This window comes from Monodelphis domestica, chromosome 7, assembly GCF_027887165.1.
Source record: "Monodelphis domestica isolate mMonDom1 chromosome 7, mMonDom1.pri, whole genome shotgun sequence".
NCBI classification, from domain to species: Eukaryota; Metazoa; Chordata; class Mammalia; order Didelphimorphia; family Didelphidae; genus Monodelphis; species Monodelphis domestica.
In genome coordinates this window covers 259,654,363-259,672,038 of record NC_077233.1, presented here as the reverse complement: position 1 = coordinate 259,672,038, position 17,676 = coordinate 259,654,363, and the positions used below count along the sequence as shown (strand labels likewise).

Here is a 17,676-nt window from a genome sequence, read left to right as displayed (position 1 = left end):
GCTTGGAGAGAGTCATCAGTGAGGAGGCAGCTCGAGGCTGTATCCAGGCATCCCTGATCTCACCTCTTCGTGTAAAATGACCTAATTGGAGAGGAGGGGGGAAGTTACATTATTTAGTGTAATAGTTAGTGAACAAGCCTTTATTAAGCACTTACTAGGTACCAGGCAACTTATTGGCTCTGTGGATAGAGCACTGAGCTTTGAATCAGAGAGATCCAAGTTCAAATTCACCCTTAGACATTTACTAGCTATCACTGAACCTCTATTTGAGCGAAGAAGGAAATGGCAAACCATTCCAGTATCTTTGCCAAGAAAACTCTGTGGACAGCATTGATGAACTACGGTCCACAAGGTCACAAAGAGTCAGACACAATCGAATAACAACAACATGTGCCAGGCATTGGGCTAAGTTTGGGGAATATGAACACATACAAGAAGGCAGTCCTTGCCCTTAAGGGGTTTATATTCTAGGGGCAGCTAGGTGGCTCAGTGGATAGAGAGCCAGGTCTGGAGATAGGGAGGTCCTGGGTCCAAAGGTGACCTCAGACATTTCATAGGTGCATTACTGTGGGCAAGTCACTTAACCCCAATTGTTTAGCCCTTACAGCTCTTCTGCCATGGAACTGATATTTAGTGTCGATTCTAAGACAGAAGGTAAGAATTTATTTTTTTCAGAGTTTATATCCTAATTGGGGAAGGCAACAGGTAAAGTTGAAAAGGTGAGAGAAAGAAGTGGGAGGAAGGATCCCTAATGGGAGTGGTGGTTAAGTACCAAGAATGAGGAATGGCTGGTCTTAACTCTTCCTCAAATGGAAGGTTCCAAGAAGAACTCAATGGCAAATGAGGAGAAAGACTTCTGCAAGGGTGATGTGAGGAATCAACTGAGACATGATAGCTCTGAGAAGTTGAAACTTAACACATGAAAACACTTCATGGAACTGCCAGACTTTACCATGGCTCTGAGTAAATCATTCAAGACTTCAGAGTATGACTTGGACTCAGCCTCCTGACAACGTGCATCTTCTACTCTGAGAAAGCATTGGGGTAGCAGGAAGCATCTCCCACTGAACAACCAAGCCCCAGACCAGGAAGCTTCCACCCTTTTGAACATCCATTCTTCAAAGATTCCCAAATCTCCATCTTATTCATAATGAGCTCATTTTCTTGGGTTATGACTTGTTCCAAGTGAATGGCATGGTGGGTAGTACACTGGACTTGGAGAAAGACTTATCTTCCTGAGTTCAAATCCAGCCTCAGACACTTAACTAGCTCTGTGAACCTAAGCAAGTTACTTAATTCTGCCTCAGTTTCCTCAACTATAAAATGAAGTAGAGAAGAAAATAGCAAATCCCTCTAGTATCTTTGCCAATAGAATCCCAAGGGGCAGCTCGGTGGCTTAGTGGATCGAGATCCAAACCTAGAGCCAGGAGGTCCTAAGTTCAAATCTGGTCTCAAATACCCCCTACCTGTGTAATCCTGGGCAAGTCACTTAACCCCATTTGCCTAGTCCTTACCGTTCTTCTGCCTTGGAACCAATATACAATATTGACTCCAAGATGGAAGGTAAGGATTTTAGGGAAAAAAAGAGAAAAAGAAAATCCCAAGTGGGGTCACAAAGAGTCAGATACTATTGAAAAATGACATTGTCATAGGGAACTCCTAATGGAGAAATTCCCTCTACCAGGGCAGTTTGTTTCTGCAACTTTTAATCTTGGAGCAGGGCTCTTGAACTTTGGTCCATGGAGCCCCAAGGAGCTTGTGGATAGATTTCAGAGAATCCATGGATTTTGAGAGAAAACAAATCATATCTTTATTTTCACTAGCTTACAACTGAAATTCAAAATTTAATGATGATAATGATTCTGATAGATGGCATTTATATAGACCTACTATGTGCCATACACAGTACTAAGTTGCCTTACAGATATTCTCTTATTTAATCCTTACAACATCCCTGTCGATATAGGTACTAGTATTATCCTTATTTTATAGCTGAGGAAACTGAAGCAAATAAATATTTGATGGACTTGTTCAGGGTCACACAGCCAGTGAGTGTCTGAGGCCAGATTCAAATTCAGATTCTTTTGATTGCAGATTACAACTCTCTCTATTGCACCTCCTAGCTGCTATTTCCTCCATTTGGGAAAGTAGGCAACAAAATATTGGTCTAAGGAGTCCATAGGCTTCACTTTGACTGCCAAAGGGGTTCAAGACACACAAAGAGTACGGACTTCTAAAATGGAGAGTAGGTGAGTGGGAGCACTGAAAGTTTAATTAATTTACCTGGCATTTCACAGTTAGCATTTCTGAGAAGCAAGTCTCAACCCCAAGTATTCCTGATTTCAAAGCAAAATCCTTATCTACTGAGATGTACTTTTATTGTTCAGTCATTTCATTCCAACTCTGTGACCCCAGATAGGGTTTTCATGGCAAAGATACTGACTGTTGGCCATTTCTTTCTACAATGAGGAAACTGAGGCAAACAGGATCAACTGACTTGCCCAGGGTCCTAAAACTAGGAAATGTCCAAGACTGTATTTGAACTCGGGTCTTCCCGACTCTAGGACTGACACTCTATCCATTTGACCTCTAGCTGTCCCTCAAAACATATATAGTCAAGAAAAATTAATTCCTGCCTTGTCTCTCTCATTGAACTCCAAGTCCTTCACTAAATCTATTTAAAAAGTAAGCAGCCAGTTTCATCCTGAATCCTCTAAAATGATGGTTTATCATTGTGTTGAACAGTGTCTCCAAGTCTTTATATTTACAGTATTATTGTTATGATATAACATGTTCTTCTGGCTCTGCTCACTTCACTCTTTATAGGTTCATACAAGTCTTTCTGGATTTCTTTGAGCTCATCCCCTTCATCATTTCTCATCAGGCACAATAATAATCCATCTCCATAAAGCATGATTTTTTCAGCCTCTGCCCAACTAGCAGGCGTCTCCTTGGTTTCCAATTCTTTGCCACCCTAAGCAGACATATCATTTTTGCTCATTCTCTGATTTCCTTGGGGGATACAGACACTCTTTTGGCTATTTAAGGATACCAGGCTATTTTATATCAAAGAAATAGAAGGCTAAGGCTTTTCTCCAGCTTTTGGACCCCCCCCCAAAGTGAAATGTGCGTATGTTCTGGAGGAGGAAAGTTGTGTGATTGAAGTGTTGAGTAGAACTGTCATATGCCATTCTTCCTGACATCCTATTGGTGCGTTTCAGAAGGACTCCCAGCTCTAACAAAAGTGATCTAGAGGAAAAAAACTCCTGGGACCAATGTGAGAACAATTTGGAAGAAAATAATACAAACAGTCCCTACCTTAGGACTTGGACTGTGCTCCCAAAAGTTTGTTTTCCAGTCATTTCTTTGGAATTCAACCCATTTTCCTTTAGAAATAGTGTTATGCATTGGGCAACTAGGAAGTACAGCAGATAGAAACCTGAGCTTGGAATGAGGAAAACCTGAGCTCAAATGTAGCCTCAGATATGTGATCCTGGGCATGACACGTAACCTCTGTTTGCCTCAGTTTCCTCATCTGTAAAATGGAAAGGATAATAGCACTTACCTCCCAGGATTGTTATAAGGATCAAATGCGATAATAATTGTAAAACATTTAGCACAGTGCCTAGCACACAGTAAGCACTGTATAAAGGTGAGCTATTATCATTGTTTCTATGCCTATTGTTCTTGAGTTAACCTGAGAAGAGTGGTGCCTTTCATTTGTACTTTATAGTTCACCTACTACTTCCATGCATATATATATATATATATATATATATATATATATATATATATAATATCAAATGGGGTAATGAAGTTGGGCACAACTGAAATGACTAAGCAACTTTTTCATAGAATCATAGGTTTAGAGCTAGAAGAAATCTCAGAGATCATCTCATCAAATCCTCCTCATTTTATAGATGAAGGAGCTGAGGCTCACTTGTCCAGTCATAGAGGGAATCAGTACCAGAGATAGGATTTGAACTCAGGTTCTATAGTTCTAGGTTCAGCACTCAATCCATTATCCCACAATTTAAAAGCAAAGTACTGTCTTACAGACATACATAGAAGCAAAAGTTCAAGGGAAATAAATAGTTGAAATGGAAAGAAATAAATATCTTATCTAAAAATAGGCATGCATCCTTAGAAATACTGTGAGAATGTAAGTGGAGAAGAACAAGCATCCCCATGACCAAAGGTCAAAAGGAAAAAAAAATCATTAGTTAAAGTAAGGCAATGGTCAAATCCCTGAATCAAGATGTTAAGGCATGTAACACATTTTTAGAAGAAAAACTCAGCATAAGCTCAGTAATAAATCCATCCTTCACACTTCTGATAGCCTGTTTTCAAGGAACTAACCCAGGATTTTTTCATCACGTAAAAGGTTTTTTAACAGTGATTTTATCACTCCTTCCACTGAAGGAGAGCACAACACCAGATGGTTTCAGGTATCACGGAAATCACCACTCCCTCCTCTTAAAGAAATGAATCACCCTGAGACCAGCATTTTGGTGTTTGATACTCAATAAATGCTTTTTGACCTCCTGCCTACCTGCCTGATGACGAAACTCTGAGTGGGAGTCCATTGCTCCTTTTTGGGGGGAATTTGTGCCATCAAACTCAAGGATCACCTCCACACCACAATGAGAAACCAGACCAAGGCATTACTGGAAGCAAGAGGGTTAAAGAACAGAAAATGGTAGTATTTGATACTGAAAGCATTCCCAGAGAGGAGATGAACTCAGAGTCCAGAATGGGGCATTGCTTGACGATGTCTATTTGTTACAAAGGTTCTGTTGTTTTGTTTTTCTCCCCTCACCCTATCTCTTATAGAGGAGTAAAAGAGAGAGAAAAATCACTTTTTGTTTATTTAAAAAAAAAACATTTGGCATTACTAAGCGCATCTAGGTGGCTCATTGGGTAGAGAATCAGACCTGGAGATAGCAGGTTTTAGATCAAATTTGACCTCAAATATTTCCAAGCTGTCTGATCCTGGGCAAGTCACTTAATCCCCACTGCCTAGTCCTCAGGGATCTTCTGCCTTGGAACCAATACTTAGTATGGATTCTAAAACAGAAAGTAAGACTTGTTTTTTAAAGCATTCCCAGAAGGTATCATTTGTTGTCCCTGTGAAAGTGCCGCTCTGATACGCTGGCATTCCTGGCTGAGTTCTGACTGATCCTGCAATTGATAGCCACTTAAGGCTTGAGTTTCTCCACCTAATAAGATGGAGACAGTGATATATGGTAGAAAAGTCCTTTAGACAGTCACGTAGCATTGGCGTTTTACTGATTAAGGCTGCTATGATTATGGTCCACAAGCTGATGAGAAATAAACTGCTCAGAGAGGTGAGGTAAATCAACTCCTCAGGGTATCTATGGCACAGAAAATAATAAAAACAGGGATAATGCTTAGAGACAGAGACAGAGAGAGAGAGAGAGAGAGAGAGAGAGAGAGAGAAATATGTGCTCTTGTTATCCCAATTTTTATTATGAGGAAACTGCATAGCTACTAAGTGTCTATGGCTTGATTTGAACTGAAGTCTTCCTGACTTTAGACCCAGCACTCTATACCACCTACCTTCTTCCCAAGGGTTGTAAAAATATGGAGAAAGGGATTGGAAGAGGACAAGAGAGGAAACTTTCATTATATTTTCTTGGCAAAGAATGAGAAAAGGCCCTCAGGGTGCGAAGACAGTATATTATTGGAAACTTGAGGACAGAAGAGAAGATTGAGAATGGCTATTGTACTGAGTGGGATAGAGAATTAATTGTTGCTGTTGAGTTGTTTCAATTGTGTTCAGCTCTTCATGACCCCATTTGAGGTTTTTTTGGAAAAGATCCTGGAGTGGTTTACCATTTCCTTCCAGCTTATTTTACAGATGAGAAACTGAAGTAAACAGGGTTAAGTGACTTGCCCAGGTTACACAACTAGTAGATGAGGCAGGATTTGAACTCAAGAAAATGAGTCTTCCTGATTCCAAGCCCAGTGCTCTATCCACTGTGTCACTTAGCTTTACCTAAAGAATTAATTAAGGAAGAATAAAAGGATTGGCTGACTGACTTCAGTGAAGGTCCAATTGAAATTAGATGACAAATTTGTAGTGGAACTAGTCTGCACATTTCTCACAGGTGAGTAGTATCAGGGGAATGGAATTATAATAATAATCCCAATCATAAGTGTAATAAAAATAGAAGACTCGAGTTTGAGTTTGAGAAGGCATGATTAGCAATAAGACAAGGCAGCAGTGGATTTGAAGGCAGAAGTTAGTAGAGTTCATGCCAAGGAGCTGCGATCAGGAAGGTAGATGAGTATGAAATAATGCCCTGGGTGAGTAGTGAGGAATGAATGGATTGGAGGCTGCTGGCTCTTGAGATACTTATAATGTAGCTGAATGAGATAACATATACTTACAGAGGAATATACAAAATAGAAGGTGATTTTTTTTTGACAGGGAGGGGACACAGTAGCAGCTAAAGAATCAGGAAAGGTTTCACAATGGTACTTGAGCTGACTCTTGTAGAAAATTAGAGTTTCTAAGAGGTGTCGAGCAAAGAATGAATACATTCCAGGCATGGGAGATAGCCATTACAAAAACGAGGTGCAGCGAAAGAGACAAATAGTTTGGGGAGATGATATTGAATTTTAGAAACAGCAATATTGGGTGACGATTATGTGTGAAAACTAGCTACTCTCAGCAATGCAACGATCTGGGACAATCCTGAGATGGGGAAAGCTGTCCAACTCCAGAGAAAGACCTGTTGGAGTCTGATGAATATGGATCAAACCATGCTATCTTTCACATCAGTGTAGTTATGGTTTTATTTGGGGGTTTTGCTTAGGTCTGAGTGTGCTCTTACGAAAATGGCCAATATGGAAGTAGGTTTTCCACGACAATCAAAATACAATTTTAAAAAAGATAAACGTTAAGTAATATGTAATGAGGATGAAGAGGAAGAGTTGTGAAGAAATGTAAATGTCAAACAGAGAAATTTATCTTCAACACTAGAGGTAATTAGGAACCATTGGAGTTTGTTGATAAGGGAATGAATTCATCAGTTGCTATCTTTTGCTTTGGGGAAATTGTTTTGGTGACCATGTAGAGGATGGACTCAAGTGGGGAGCAATAGAGGCAAATTAGGAAGACTCATCTTCTTGAGTTCAAGTCTGATCTCAGACGCTAGCTGTGTGATCCTGAGCAAGTCATTTTACCCTGTTTGCTTCAGTTCCCTTATCTGTAGAATGATCTGGAGAAAGAAACAGCAAACCATTCCAGTGTGTAAATGGAGTCAGAAAGAGTCTGATACTACTGAAAAAACGACAGAACATTCAATAGTCTAGGCAAGAGGGATGAGGCTCTGCCAGTGTATGGAGGAAAGGATGAAAGTGAAAAGTGTTTCAGGAGGTAGAAACAAGGTTTGTCAACTGCTTGGCCACATAGGATGAGTGAGAGTAAGGTATTAGGGATGACACCAAGGTTGTGACACAGAGTAACTAAAAGGATGCTAATACCCTCAAAAAAAGTTAGATAGTTTTGGAGAGGGCTGTGTTGGGGTTAAATATGAGTTTTCTTTGGGGCATGTTGAGTTTGAGATGCCTAAAGAATATCCAGTTTGGAATTAAAGCTCTACTGGTTATAGAGCTGTGGGAGTCATTAGAAGAGATCATATATCTAGAACAGGAAGGGACCTCAAAGGCCATTTTTTTACATTTGAGGAAACTGAGGCATAGGGAGGTCAAGTGAACTACCTAAGATTATACAGGTAATCATCAAAGCCTGGATTTGATTACAAATTCTCTGATTCAGTGTTCTTTTCCCTGCACCATGCTACTTCCTTCAATGAAAATAAAACCCATGTCATACTGGCCAATCTGCTAGGTGTGAGGTGGTACCTCAGAGCTGTTTTGATCAAATGATGTTCTGATGGGGATTCATTTTCCCCATTCTGGTCCCCTGATTGAGTAGAGTTAATCATTCACTTACTCTGAATCAACCCCTTAATTAGCCTTTTAACTCCTTATTTTTAATGGGCAATATCAATATAATTGCTGTTTCTTTCTTACGTCCCTTTCCTTCCCTTTTTCCACTAAAGGGATTTAGTGCATTACTTTCCCTGTTAGAAGTAAAAATGCTCTTTCTTTCCTCATCAGTTAGTCAGAGATTCCATGACAACTTTGAAAACTATGCCAAACACAGGGCTGGTTAGCCCAGCAGAACCCTGGAGCATCTTGTTGGCAGTGGCAAGTGAAACAGAAATGATTTGTTTAAAAAGTTTATAAGCCTCTTGAATTGAGGACCGAGTTGTCATTGCTGGTGACATGGAAAGCTTTTAAAAAATCCCCGAGCCTTGGTACGTTGGTATAATGACACTGCTTTGCCATCTCTTTCAGAAGTAGGGCCCTGAGTGTGTAGGATTTATAGTCGAAAGGCAATGAGGGGCAGGAGTGATGGTGCACAGGTATTCCTTGCTACTGACTGAGGCTCTGGAGCTCTGAATTACAGTAGAGCTAATGCTGATTGCATGAACACGCTAAGTCTAGCACCACTGTGGTAAGTCCTGGAAGGTCTGACTAAGGAGGAGTCAACTGGGCTGGGTCAGAAATGGAGGAAATTCAACCTCTTGTGCCAGTCAGCAGTAACATTGGACCTGTGAGTGGCTGTTGTACTTGTAGCCTAGGACAGACAAGGAGACCCAGTCAAAGAGAAAAAAGAAAGTAATATTTGAAAGGCATAAAAGCATTAATTTTCTATTCATAATCATTCTGTATCTGAGCATCAGCTGCTTGCTTTTAATAATAAGTTCTCTATCTGTAAATCAATGTATTCACTGGCCTTATTAAGCAATATTTTCTCATATCAAATATGGAAAACCTTATTCTAAGATCCCAGAAGTCCCCTCTCACCCAAAGCTCTAGTCATTTCAATGGTACAAGTATGACAGAAATGAGGAAATTATAAAAGCAATATGGTGACAATAATCTCTACCAAAACCAGTTTTTCTTTTAGATTTCCCTGAGAAGAAAGGTACTGTAGTTTTTTTATAGTGTAATCTGATCACACTGCTGCTTTGGTGAAATAGAATGTCAACAACTTCCACCATTCAAATTTATAGGGCTTCAACTCCGAAGCCACCTCGTAAATGCCAAATGAGTTAACTATTTCACTTTTGGTTAACCTAGTATTTGTCTGCATGGACTGTCCTCTTGCAATCTCTGAACTGGACCTTTATTCAGCATATACCCTTTAGGGGCTAAGCCACTTGGTTTTGAAACCCCCATCCTGGGGCCATGATGTCCCGATGCGTAAGAGCCCAACTGCCTCCTCCAGATCTGACCAGTCTTCAACCTGGCAATATTTTTGCCATCTTCCCTGCTGCTTTCGCTTTCCCACCTCCACCCAACCACCTCTTGCCCATAGTAATTAAATCAATTAAGACATTACTTCTGGAGAGGCCATTAATTGACTCAGCTATGACTCTACTCAACATCCTAATGACTTCCTAGAATAAAATGCACTTCCTTGGCCACCACTATCTTTTGTCTATTAAAAATAAGTTCCTTGAGGGCAGGAACTGTTTTGGTTTTGTATTTGTATCCCCAGAACTTAGCCCTGTACTTGACACAAAATAAGTATTTAATAAATGCCTTTTCATTCATCTATTCATTCTTCCCTCTATTTTTCTTGGTTAATGAGAGGTGCCAGACAAATGTAGATTAGACAAATACTATCTTAATTTTCACAAAAAAGGAGAAACTGGATTTTGAAAACTAAAAACTGGTGAATTATGTCTATTCCTGACAAAATTCTAAAATAGATAATGAAAAACATATAAACATTTAAGCAGTGATCCAAGATGGACTTCTGAAGAACAAGTCATGGCAGACAACCCCTTTTCCCTTCTTGACAAAATTACAAGACTGCCATATTGAGGGAAGGCTGTAGGATTCTACATCTGCATTTGACCAACTCTATCATCTATTTTTGTGGTCAAGATGTGGCCACATATAGATAGTATGATAATGAGCTACAGTTAAAAATGGTTGAATGTTTCTAGAACAAGTTTTCTAGACACAGAAGTAACTTATTAAATGTTTCTTGAGTTGAGTTGAATTGAACTCCTCAATGCATTTGGGTTATTTAGCCTGGGAAAGAAAACACTTGGAAGAAATATGATAGCAATCTTCAAATATCTGAAGAACTCAAAGGTGGATTAAGCTGCTTGGGCTCAGAAGGGAAAGCAAGGACTCATGGGAGAAAGGTATCCAAAGAAGATTTGAATCAACATAAGGAAGTTTTCCAGATGTAAAGCAATTCCCAAATGTAATGAGGTGCTTTGAGAGGTAGCAAGTTATCTATCACTAAAGGTATTCAAACTTTTTAGAGCAAAAATCAAAATTGGCACGAAAATAAGAGAATATAAGTTAGAGGATAAAAGAAATGCAATTGAAATTGCTCTTACCAGACCTAGTCGAATATACTATTTATGCCAGAAGAGAAACAAGACGCATCATAAACCAGACTTTGACATGAACTTTTTCATAATTTCCCACAGAAGTTTAATCAATATAAAGCAATTGCAAGAGAGAGGAGCCCCAAAGGACCTAGAAACTGCCTCTGCTAGCATAAAGGAAATGGGAATCTTTGCTTAGTTAGACTATAAATGTCAGGCTGAAGAAGGAGACATGTTTGAGACAGAGAAAGCCTGCCACATATGAGTCTCAGACCCACAAAACGAGAGCACTCGCCATTTCAGAGATTAGGAAACCCTTTGGGCAGGCAAGGATGCCTGAGCTGAGCTGCGAAGGAAGCTAAGAAGCAGAGATGCTGGGGATACATTGCAGGATGGAGAGCTGCCCCTATCAAGGCAGAGACACAGGAGAGGAAATGCTGTATAAAGAAATTCCTCCATTCTGTGAGGAAAGTAGCATAAAATAGACTAGAAAGGATTAAACTGCAAATTGCAAGACTTTAAATGGCAAAATCTGTTGATTTCTAAGACAGCATTAAAGACTATTTAAATGAAGAAAATATAGGTGAGAGCTGAAAAGGACCAAAGCGATCATCTAGTTCCATTATTTCATTTGACAGACATTGAGACGGAGAGCCAATAGTGAATTGACTTGTCCAGGGTCACTTGGTTAGTGGCAAGTTGGAAGGAGACACCAGGTCTCCTGATTCCCCGTCTCTCCTTAAGAATTGGGTGTGGGATCCGTGAGGCTGCTGAAGCTTTTTAAAGACATTTTATCAGAAATATTCTGTGGAAGATCAATACTTACTCCCCATGTGTCCCTAGGGAAAGAAGTCCTCCGTCTTCATGTCTCTTCGGTTCCCATTCAAAGGTCATAAAGGATTCATTGTTCCTCGCATAATGGTCAAGAGTTGATTTTCCACCTTTTTTTTCCTTCTGTTTCCAAAACAAAGATAGATTTTCATAGACTGTATGGCTGAAGAGACTCATTGTAGACAATTCCCTTTCCCTGGTAATACCACGTAATTTCTTCCTCTTCTCTTTTAAAAGGAATGAATGCAGATACAGATCTATTTAGCACCTGATGGCATGAAAGGTTTGTGATAGATGAACTAGTGTTAGATTTAGAGTCCACAGAAAGAATTAGGTATCTCTAAAACTTACTAATCGTACAGCCATGGGAAAATCTTTCAATTTCTCTGTCTTAGTTTCCCAATCTGTAAACTGGGAATAATATTGCCTCTAGTACTACCCTCACAGAGTGAGAATCATAAAGTCATAATAGAGTAGCTTCGTGGTGCAATGGATAGAGCATTGGACCTGGAATCAGGAAATTGTTCAGTCACATCCAACTCTTTTTGAGCCCACTCTGAGATTTTCTTGACAAAGATACAAAAGTGATTTTCCACTTCTTTATTTTCTTGAACTCTTACCTTCCTTCTTAGAATCAATTTCATGTATTGGTTCCAAGGCAGAAGAGTAGTAAGGACTAGGTGATTGGGATTAAGTGACTTGCCCAGGGTCACACAGCTAGTAAGTGTCTGAAGCCAGATTTGAACCTAGGACCTCCCATCTCTAGGCCTGGCTCTCAATCCATTGAGCCACCTAGGTGCCTCCTAATTTGCCATTCCTAATGACATGAGTTCAAATCCAATATGAGACACTTACTAACTGTGTAACCCTGGGCAAGCTGTTTAAACTTCTCTTTGCCTCAGTTTTTTCTTTTGTAATAACAGCACCTATCTGCCAGGGTCGTTGTAAGAATCAAATGAGATAATAATTATAAACCACTTAACTTTAGTGCTCAGCACATAATAAACACTATGAAAATATTAGCTATTATTGTTGTTATTGTTAGATATAATATATGTAAAAGTGCTTTGACAACTTTAAAGTATTATATAAATGTCAGCTGTTTTAAATATCTGAGTGGGGTACAAATAGAGGTTTCAAGTTCTAAAGGTTGCTCACATCCTGAGGTCCCAGAAATAATGGTCTGGATATGGCACAGAATAAACACACACAAATGCACATATCTCATAAAAGAGTTCTTAAATCTAGAGTCCATGAACTTCTTTGTTTTTTTTAAATAATTATTATATTTCAATATAAAAGGTTTCCTATGTAATCTGATGTTTATTTATGAATTTAAAAATATTATTTTAAGAAGGGGTCCTCAGGCTTCACCAGACTACCTAAAGAGGTCCATGACACAAAAGTATTAAGAAGTCTTGGTCTAATGCTTTAGTCTAGGATGCTCTACTATTAGTACCTCCCAGATTAAAGTGGAACAAAGCTGCCCTTCACGTGTAGCATGGGATTGTGGTACAACTTGAACAGAGGCAGACTATACACTGCTACCTTCTCCTCCTATCCTTTTCCCAGGGAGACTTTAACTCCTGCCAGAAGGATAAGCAAGAAGTCGGGGTCCAAAGTTTGACTGCTCTCCTCTCCTCAGAGAGAGGGAGTACTGGGCTAGAACGATATCTATCCATTCCCTTAAATATCGTTAGTGTAGGGGATATGAATTTCAGGTTCAAGCTAAACTTTTGGTTTCTATTCATTAATGGAAAAAGAAAGACTCAATCATTATATCCAAACCTTGACTCTTTTCCCACTAAATACCATTTCAACAATGAACACGTGTTGGAAGTAGCAAAAAACAAACAAACAAACAAATAAACAAAAAAAACTAATTCATCCAAGTGGCTTGCAAAACAGAAATCACAGAGAATAATGTGTAGAGGAATATGTACTAGACAATACAGAGTGAAGGAAGTCTCCCATTAGAAACAAGGCATTTCAGTATAACCAAGAGAGAGTCCCAGATCTCATCAAACTAATGGGAAATACCAGAAGCATCTAGGGTGGCAAGATGGTCATAGGGATATGATGGAGAATGCCAGCTCCTTTCTAGTCAGCTTCTTCCCAGAGTCTTGTTCTCCCTTTGGCGACCTGAAGTGAAGTTGGTATCATCTATCTTCTCTCTTTAACCTGGAAACCAGAAGCACTTGAAGTAACTTCACAGATATGCTCTGCAAAGATAAGGAATGGATCCACCACGTTCCATGCTAATGTTAATGTGAGCATCAGACCATGATGGATTTTTTTGTCATTATTTTTATTTTTCAAGTAATAATTTTTAAAAAGTCATCAGTTCTTTCCACTAACCCTCCCTTTCTTGTAGAACAATTTTGTTTTTTTAAGAAACCAAGTCCCTCAGCACATATCTATATGTCCTGGCAAATTGAATTCCCACATTAGTGATGTCCAAGAGATGTCTTTTTCTGCATTGGAAGTTCATCACCTCTCTGTCAGAAATTGAGTGCTATGTTTCATCTTCATTCTTTTGGACATGTGATTTATCGAGTTCCAAAGTCTTTCAAAATTATTTTTTCTTTATAATTTGATTATCGTACAAATTGTTTTCCTATTTTTGCTCACTTTGTTCTGCATCTGTTCCTGATGCTGAATGGTATCCCAGATTCCATCTTTCCTTTTGTGTTTCCCAACTGCTTGGGGAAAGGTGGATGGAGGGATAGGGGGGAGCTTGCATTCCCAAGGGTTGCTTTTTTAGGACAAGTCCTAGGACAGGCTTCTCAGGGTAATAAATAGGTGAATTTAGGCATAGTTGATAGAGTACATGCAACTTATCAAGAACTATGTTACACACAGAGACCCTGTGTATTCCCAGAAGGATCTGAGCCAAAGATTTCCCCAAGGAATAGTGGGACAATCCAATAGGGTGGGAACTCAGGGAAAGAAATGCTGAGATTTCCTCACTTAAGGTTAGTACTGTATGGTAGAGAACCTCATGGCACAATAAAAATAATACTTTTTGCAAAAGATCATCCAACTCACACCATCACCAATATCAAACTTTGTCCCAAAGGATCTATATTTGAAAGATTTTCTACAATGTTCACTGTACAGCTGCTATAAATGTGACTTTGTTCATTCAAACTCTGCTTTTAAAGAGTTTATAGTCATTCTGACAGAGGCTGGCTTGAAGTTATGTTTTCCAAATCTATGACAAAAACTCTGACTATACAGATTAAAGGTATCAGATCAATAGAACCCGTAGCGTTTTAGCCAGAGGACCCCGATTGAAAACTAGGCTCTTCTTCTTTGTACTTGAGTGACTTTTTATCTGAGTTCTGACATCTGTAAAATAAGGAAGCTGGACTAGGTGATTTTTTGGTTTTGAAGATAAGAGGTAGGATGGCGCCATTTGTAAGTACACTCAAGAACTTCAGAATAGTATTTCTTGATAAATTATGTATATGTGAATTACAAATCCATTTATTAAAGTTGGTTCTTTCAAAACCTTTTTTGTTAGCTTAGTTCTCTTTACTTACTTACCATAAAAGTAAAAAAATTACATTTCTTTTTCAGTGTTTTAACTGCACATTTGAATGTTTCTCTAGATCCATTGGCCTCCCTGCCCCCCAATATGGTACAAATGAGTGAATTTTAACTACATAGCATATGTTTGCTGTACATGATTACTACCAGGAATCAAGAGAATATGGATGTGGGGAATAGTTTTCTCAGTTATCTGATTGGCTAGGAGTTTGTCATGCATTCCAACACTTAGCAATTCAAGGCAATTTTTTTGACATTCCATTTAGTTTAAGTATTATTGATTAATTATAGTATATGATATTATAAAATATGAAACCTTTTTATCCCTATGACCAGATAACCTTAATAATCAAATTAAGTCAATGATATGTATACATTTATCTAACATTTCTTAAGATTTATGATTTTCAGAATCTCTATATAACCATGGGCAAATCATTTAACTTCTTTAGGCACCTATAAAATCTTCATAATGAGGAGATGAGGCCAGATGTTAGGTGGACGGGCCATAGCCTGTGGGCCAAATCTGGCTCATACCTGTTTTGGTACAAACTTTGATCCAAGAATAGTTTTTACTTCTTTAAATGCCATCAGACTTTATTTTAAAATGTAAAAACCATTCTTCGTCTACTTGTGCGACCTTCATCAAGTTATTTTAAACTTGAGTTTTGTCCTCTGTAAAATGAAAGTTGGACTAGATGATTTCTATGGTTCCTTCCAGCTCTCCTTCCAGTTGCAGTCATTAAAAAAACAAACAAAAAACAGGCAACTGGCCAGTTTGACCTACAGGCCATAATTTGCTGACCCTGGACTTGATAACCTCTAGGGACCCTTCAAGGATTCCTATCATCATATGACCTTGGATACCATACAGTCAAACACATTCCTAAAGAAGAATACACTCTAGATGGAGAGACTGCTGCCCCTACTTTGGGATAGTTCTTGCTGTTAGGATTTTTTTTTTCTTGCATCAAACCTAAATTTACCTCTTTGTAACTCCTAAAAAGAACAAGTCTAATCCCTCTTTTTCATGTCAGGATTTCAAATACTTTAAGGCAACTCTCATGGCCTTTCCTAAGTATTCTGTTTTCCAGGTCCAATGTCCCAAGTCTCCTCAAAAGGCATGAACTGAAGGCTCTTCATCATCCTGGTGTTGTCTCCACTAGACTTCTTTCCAAGTCAACAGCAAACCACTAAATGAGTGCCCTAGCACAACCAGTGGTTGGTTAGCTGTTGTCCTTTATATTTGCAGATGAACAAAATGGCAGCACTTATATTGGGGTCCATGTACACAGTGTGTCTGTCTATGGCTGAGCCGACCAATTTGAGCTTGGAAGGCTCTACCACTGGTCGAGTACAAATAACTGGTATGATCATTTGCATTGGAAATATCTCTATTGAGGCTAGAGTGGACAAATGGCATTAGCCAGTCTTTGTCCTTTACTTGCCCTCAAAGTAATGAAAAACCATTCTTAGGAACTCCTTAAAAAGGAAACAGATCTGGGCAGCTAAGAATCTGTCATCTGGGAGGCTTAGGCCATCTGGACAAGTTCTGCTCATGCAAGTAGAACTTTCCTTTTGGTGAGTGAAACTGAAAGGGGAAAGAACTCCCCTCCCTTGCTATATTCCTTGGTGGAAGTCCAAGGGAGACAGAGAACCAAGCTATTTCATGTCTTGTTTTTATAAATCGTAGTGCATGGGGCATCTCTCCCCAAAACAATCTGCATCCCTTAACTTTAAATCACCAATCTTGGAAGCAGCCTTAGTCAATGGGAACCAATGAAAGGATTGCCTTTCATACCTCAACAAGGGCTGGTACCCAGTTACCACAAAGATCATTGTGCTGTAATCTTAAATTGAGTGGGAGAGCTCCTCAAATCGATCAGTAGTCCCACATCCTCCCACTTCCACAAATGAGAGTTTTTGTCTAATGCTTTGCAATTCAAACTTTGGGTTTTATTAAACTGATCACATAACAGTAAGAGGAAACTTTAAAATAGCCTGGTTAGGGTAACAATAACAACTATATCTCATCACATGCTTTTAGTGAGACCTGAATGTAAGTTAACTTATCTTACACTTAGGGAATTTCTTGGCACGCATTCAATATCATTCTGAGCTTGGCTTTCCCATCTGCTTGTTATTCTTCTCAGAAATCTCTCCAACTCTAAGATGGTTTTTATAATCTGTACTTCAAATTTATTTACAGATCATATCAAAGTTATATGGAATAGAAAATAAATCCTTACTAGATTTTTATCATTTGTTAGTCTGTAGCTATTTGTCATGAGTGTAAGTTCTATTTTGCTTAAAGTGAATCCTCCCATAATTAGAACCTTTGGAGGAATCTCTTTTTTTTTTAACCAAATATCTTTAACCATTCCCACTTTTGAAATGGAAGCCTTAGAATAAAAACATTATCTAACTACATACCTCTTTCATCATCTCAGAGTCCTATTGATTACTACTTGGAACTGTTTCTCTTATTTCTATTTTCCCAGCCACCACCACAATCCGGCTCTCATTACTCCATGTTTGGATTACCAAAACTACTGGTCTCCATGACTCCAGTTTATTTTGGTATCCTTCCTTCCAGTGCACAGCTGCTGAGATAATCATCTCTAAAACACCAATTTAATCAATCAGTTAACATATACTCTTTGTCTAGCCTGATGCTATATAAAATCGCAACCCTTCATTTTGTGTTCAAAGTCTTCCAACTTCCACCTTGCCTCAAATCTCATTTTCATTTCTTCTTAATCTCTTGTACTTTGGTCAAAATAATCTGCCGACTGTCCCCAACACATGATTTATCCCTTCTCATGTTTTTGTCCATTTTCTT

At 38.9% G+C, this 17,676-nt stretch overlaps 1 protein-coding gene across 2 annotated transcripts in view; it reads left to right on the top strand.

Moving 5' to 3' along the window:
* TMOD1 (tropomodulin 1) overlaps positions 1 to 17,676 on the top strand; it is a 123,687-nt gene that overhangs the window by 44,073 nt on the left and 61,938 nt on the right. The window lies entirely within an intron of this gene.